Source organism: Odontesthes bonariensis, chromosome 11, assembly GCF_027942865.1.
Source record: "Odontesthes bonariensis isolate fOdoBon6 chromosome 11, fOdoBon6.hap1, whole genome shotgun sequence".
Classification (NCBI taxonomy): domain Eukaryota; kingdom Metazoa; phylum Chordata; class Actinopteri; order Atheriniformes; family Atherinopsidae; genus Odontesthes; species Odontesthes bonariensis.
Window position 1 is genome coordinate 30,218,927 of NC_134516.1, and position 6,000 is coordinate 30,224,926.

Genomic DNA, 6,000 nt, shown 5'->3' on the forward strand with positions numbered 1-6,000 from the left:
AAATAATACCAGCTGTAGTTTAAGACGGAAATTTTTATGGTCAAACTTACAAGAGAGAGGACGAGGTGGCCGAGTGGTTAAGGCGATGGACTGCTAATCCATTGTGCTTTGCACGCATGGGTTCGAATCCCACTCTCCTCGGCTTTGCATATCCAGTTGTGTGCTGGTTTGTTAATATTTCTCATTCCACTTCTTACAAGCAGGCTTTTCAAACAATGCTTTTGTCGCAATATTTTTATTTGGTTGCACTAGGTTCATTTGGGCGATTGAATCTATCATGAAGAATTTTGCGTCTGACTTCAGGCTAATGTGAAAGAGCTGTCTTTCTTTCACTTTGCACCCACCTTTGCTACATGCAGCTGTTAATCATTTCCTCCACAGAGGACAAGAGGACAGAGTACAGTGGAAAAACGAAAGACGACTGGAGAATGCAGGTGTAAATCCCGCTACCTCTCACGCTAAGCGAGCGCTCTACCATTTGAGCTAATTCCCCTTCGGTTGATGTATTCTTAGCGCTTCCAAATTAACGAACCATTTCTGACCAAACGATCCATTCCTTGATACATCAAAAGGAATAGATTTCACAACAGAAGCTTGTTGGTTTTTCTCAGTGTTTTTCAGAGTGGTTGAATGTATCAAGGAGTCTTGCGTTCGATCAGTGAGACATGGAAAATCCGTAGTGTTTCATGGTTTTGTAGTTTCTCTTTTCTTTCCCTTTTTAAACAAATTTGAATTTGCACATTAGTTGGTTGGTCTTTATAAGATGACCATTAAGGCCTCTCACCAGAAGAGCACCTAAAAAATTTCTGAGGAGTGTGGACATAAATCCCGCCACATTTTGCCTGGAAAGCAAGCCCTTTATAATTTGACCTAATTTGCCTTCCACATTTGGGTATATACTGAAGAGATTGTAATAACCCCAACCCTAAATTTGACTTATCCTAAGTGCAATTGCTTTTGTTTCGCCCAATTATAAATCAAACAACCTCAAACATCCCTACATGAAACCATATTTAGATAATAATGATTCTATTTTTGTGAAAGGAGGATAAATTCATATCCTCTGCACACAAGGCCATTGTATCTAATGAGTCTCCCATTTTGAGATCGAAATTATACCAGCTGTAGTTTAAGACGGAAATTTTTATGGTCAAACTTACAAGAGAGAGGACAAGGTGGCCGAGCGGTTAAGGCGATGGACTGCTAATCCATTGTGCTTTGCACGCATGGGTTCCAATCCCATTCTCGTCGGCTTTGCATGTCAACTTGTGTGCTGGTTTGTTAATATTTCTGATTCCGCTTATTAAAAGCAGGCTTTTCAAACAATGCTTTTGCCGCACTATTTTTATTTGGTTGCACTAGGTTCATTTGGGCGTTTGAATCTATCATGAAGAATTTTGAGTGTGACTTCAGGCTAATGTGAAAGAGCTGTCTTTCTTTCAGTTTACACCCACCTTTGCCACATCCAGCTGTTAATCATTTCCTCCACAGAGGAAAAGAACAAAGGAAAGACGACTGGAGAATGCGGGCCTCGATCCCGCTACCTCTCACATGCGAAGGGAGCGCTCTCCCATTTGAGCTAATTCCCCTTCGGTTGATGTATTCTTAGCGCTTCCAAATTAACGACCATTTCTGACCAAACGATCCATTCCTTGATACATCAAAAGGAATAGATCTCACAACTGAAGCTTGTTGGTTTTTATCAGTGTTTTTCAGAGTGGTTGAATGTATCAAGCAGAGTCTTGCGTTCGATCAGAGAGACGTGGAAAATCCGTAGTGTTTCATGGTTTGGCAGATTCTTATTTCTTTCCCTTTTTAAACAAATTTGAATTTGCACATTAGTTGGTTTGTCTTTATAAGATGACCATTAAGGCCTCTCACCAGAAGAGCACCTAAAAAATTTCTGAGGAGTGTGGACATCAATCCCGCCACATTTTGCCTGGAAAGCAAGCCATTTATAATTTGACATAGTTTGTCTTCCATATTTGGGTATATACTGAAGAGATTGTAATAACCCCAACCTTAAATTTGACTTATCCTAAGTGCAATTGCTTTTGTTTCGCCCAATTTTAAATCAAACAACCTCAAACATCCCTACATGGTACCACATTTAGATAATAATGATTCTATTTTTGTGAAAGGAGGATAAATTCATACCCTCTGCACGCAAGACCATTGTATCTAATGAGGCCCCAATTTGAGATTGAAATTATACCAGCTGTAGTTTAAGACGGAAATTTTTATGGTCAAACTAACAAGAGAGAGGACGAGGTGGCCGAGTGGTTAAGGCGATGGACTGCTAATCCATTGTGCTTTGCACGCATGGGTTCGAATCCCACTCTCCTTGGCTTTGCATGTCAACTTGTGTGCTGGTGTGTCGTTTGTTAATATTTCTTATTCCACTTCTTACCAGCAGGGTTTTCAAACAATGCTTTTGTCGCAATATTTTTATTTGCTTACACCAGGTTCATTTGGGCGATTGAATCTATCATGAAGAATTTTGAGTGTGACTTCAGGCTAATGTGAAAGAGCTGTCTTTCTTTCAGTTTGCACCCACCTTTGCCAAATCCAGCTGTTAATCATTTCCTCCACAGAGGAAAAGAACAAAGGAAAGACGAGTGGAGAATGTGGGCATCGATCCCGCTACCTCTCACTTGCGCTTACTGTGTTCCGTCAATTTCGCCAAAGTAAGCCCAAAGTAAGCCCAAAGTAAGCCCACATTAGCCAATCACATCTCAGTTGAGCTTACTTTTGACCAATCACGTTTCCCCCTTTGGGCTTACTTTGGGCTTACATTTGACCAATCAGCTTTCCTCCCTCCCATTTCTTACTTTTGACCAATCACTGTTCGTCCTTCCTCTCCGGCGTACTTTGCCGCATTCTGTAGTCCGGCAGTTCTCAACTTTCCATCTATCTCTAAGGTAAGTCGTGTTTTATTCTGTTATTGACCGTAAACTTGTAAGCTTTTCTAGGGTAAATAAAAAGCAAAGGGTGTCGCTAAACGTAGTATAAAATGCAAAATATAGAAAGTTAAAAATATCGCCTGATATGCGAGTGTGTGAATGATGAGCGAAGCCGCGCTGTTTTATGATAGCTGGAAAACGGATGGATGGATGGATGGATGGATGATGGATGAATGGATAGATGGATGAATGGATGGATAGATGGAGTAGTGCCAGGAGACAGTTCTGTTTTTAAAAATGTAGCTCGGTAGGTCAACAAACTAATAGAAGTCTAACGTAGCTGTCATGCTACCATACAACGCGAATAAGTGTTAGCATTACAGTTACAGAGTACAGTTAATAAACATCACAGCAATTATCCTAGGCCTGCCGCTGCATGTATTAAAACCCATGTGGACAGATATACTGTATGTATGTATTGAAAGTTAGCCTAATGACATTTTACATTGTTCTGATGGGTTGGCGTGACGTCAATGCGGCGTTAATCCACGGATCTGATTAGCTGATTTTAGTTCTGATAGAAAGGAAAATAAATAACCTTAATAAATTCAGCCTGGGAAAGAAGCTCTGGCTGCACCCCCTGCTGTTTGTCACACCTCTGTGTTACAGCAGGTGCGAGGGTGTTGAATAGGGGCGTGGCATGTATGGGAAGACTTAGGCCCAATCCCAATTCTATTTTCTACCCCTTCGCCTACCCCTCGCCCCTACCCCTCGCCCCTTCAAACGGAGGGGTAGGCGAAGGGCTAAGAATGTCACCCCTTCGAATTGGGACAGCACTTCACACTCACGAACGTAATAAGTTCGCGCCGTCAGTTGTTACGTAACCAAAAGCGACAGCTTTAGCCAGAAGTAAACAAACATGACCGGTGCTGTGGTGTTCGCGCTGTCCTGGGCTATTCGGATATTTTTAGAAATATCTGCGTCGAATCGACGGAGTGCCATCAGGCGAAGGCGTCTTCGACATCTGGGAGCATTGCTGGATCTTGTTACGGTATGTAGAATTATAAATTAATACAAATAACGCGTGTGAGTGAGCAGCTGGTAGCTTCCAGAGCCGGCGTGTGAATATGATAATGTGTGTTTGTGTTTGAAAGTGCTTCTAACTGTACATTTGTGATATCGTGTAATATAGAAACAATTTGCTTGTCTCGTTGGATTTGCTGATTTATTGACTGGAGTAGTATCATAACCTGGCTAACCTAGCTGAAAGCATAAGCTAACGTTTAGCCTTTGTTACTCGCCTCGTTCCGTTTGGAATAAACATGCAGCTCATGCGTTTTTGAAGCGGTTTTCTTTGTACCAGGTTCAGATTTGATGACTTAAATAAATGCACTGCATTGTGTGTGCTATCAATGTGTTGGTTTGGGAGGATGAAAGCCTGATCTTTCCATGTTTTTATTTCCAGCAGACGGGTCATCCTACAAATTATTGCCCATTGGACCACAACATGTACCCCAATTTTTTTGTTATCCCTTGTATAATAAATCTCTTCATACCAATATCCGTTCCCGTCGTTCATATGATGTTGATGTGATAATCATGCTCACAAACCTTTTGTCCTTAATTTATTTTATTAGGCTCACATTACAGACTGGTAAGGCAGCTTATTTTCAGAAATAACAGCTTAAAGTGTCTGCTGTAAAGTGTGTGGTGCAAATATGGACAATAAACAGTATGAATATAAACAGTATGAATATGAAAGGGCAACAGTGCAATCATCGAGAACGAGATGACCGGAGCAGGAACAGCGGAGGTGCATGGCGCATCGGAGGTGCTGGGCTCAGTGATGTTCTGGGGGAACAAGACACGATATGACATTATAGCATGCACTTTCATCCATTGTAAAAAATTAAAAAAAGGTGTTTCAGAACGCGGTAGTGGTGGCTGTGTGTACAATAGGTGCATGGCGCATCAACTCACCGTAAAGTTTGTCTATCATGCGCTCAAACCGAGCTAAAAAGCGCTCCGTTTTCTGCTCGTGGCGCTTCTGCTCCTTCAGGCTCTCCTGTATCAGGTAATCCATTATGGGATTGGACTTCCTACTTCTTTTTGGGGATGGGGATGACTTTAGAAACAGATCTTCGTTTGGGGCGCTAAACCTGATCAGGCTCTTTGTGCTTGAGTCCCTGTGAATCAGTCACGTATATGAATACTTGTGATAATAGGTAGCGAAATGACGCTCATGTCACTCAAAAGGAACTCCTCTATGGTTAACCAACTACATTGCTTGTAAATACTCGTGTTACAATTTAAAAAATGAAAACTCTTTCGCAGCACCTTCACATGCATTGAACGATTACTCCATGTAAAATAGCGACTTTTCCCATGTGCGTTTATAACAGAAAATAACTACACATTGCCAACATATTAAACTCACACAATACACCAGTTATCACAACTTAAAACGATTAAAACAGTTAAATTATGGCAAAAAAAATAGAAGAACTTACATTTGTGTGGTGCTCTCGCTTCTGCCATTTTTAAAAAGACTCGCGATCTCCCGGTAGTCGCGTTGTACTCTGGGAAATATATCATACCCCTTCAAACGGAGTCTGCCTGGCCGAACCCCTCCGTTTCAAGGGCTACAACGGAGGGGTAGGGCTAAGGGGAAGGGCTTTGGAAGAGTATTGGGACAACACTACCTCTACACGTGAACGCGCAAAACGGAGGGGAAGGGGTAAGGGGTAGGGCCAAGGGGTGAATTGGGATTGGGCCTAACACTTTCCCTCAGCTCTGTGTGCAGCTGCTCTGTGTTTGTTTGTTTAATGAGTGAGGGGGGCAGCCTCTGTTACAGATGAATTTACACATTTTTTCAAAATGTTCATTCACAGAATGTATGCGTATCCAGCTTTTCGCCGCCAGTCAGCCAGTTCAACCAGACTGCTCATGGTGCCGTCGGAGGAGGCAAAGAGCTTTGGCAGTGTCAGGTCTGGAAGAGCTAAACCAAAAGAGGAGGTGCTGGCAGAGGCCAGCAGCTTTGTCACTGGCCATGGTGGAGACCAAACTGATGACTTTTTAGTACTGGCTCACTGCCAGC

At 42.2% G+C, this 6,000-nt stretch overlaps 1 long non-coding RNA gene and 3 other non-coding genes across 4 annotated transcripts; 3 read left to right on the forward strand and 1 right to left on the reverse strand.

Moving 5' to 3' along the window:
* The first annotated feature begins 59 nt into the window (after positions 1-59).
* On the forward strand, positions 60-144 carry trnas-gcu (transfer RNA serine (anticodon GCU)). The gene has a single exon. It is a non-coding gene; the product is annotated as a tRNA-Ser (tRNA).
* Positions 145-1,169: 1,025 nt separating this feature from the next.
* trnas-gcu (transfer RNA serine (anticodon GCU)) lies at positions 1,170-1,251 on the forward strand. The gene has a single exon. It is a non-coding gene; the product is annotated as a tRNA-Ser (tRNA).
* A 1,014-nt stretch (positions 1,252-2,265) lies between these two features.
* On the forward strand, positions 2,266-2,350 carry trnas-gcu (transfer RNA serine (anticodon GCU)). The gene has a single exon. It is a non-coding gene; the product is annotated as a tRNA-Ser (tRNA).
* A 2,089-nt stretch (positions 2,351-4,439) lies between these two features.
* Positions 4,440-5,633, reverse strand: LOC142391436 (uncharacterized). The gene is made up of 3 exons (XR_012770563.1): positions 5,414-5,633; positions 4,884-5,089; positions 4,440-4,754 (listed from the first exon to the last, which is right to left on the reverse strand). It is a non-coding gene; the product is annotated as an uncharacterized LOC142391436 (long non-coding RNA).
* Positions 5,634-6,000: the final 367 nt, after the last annotated feature.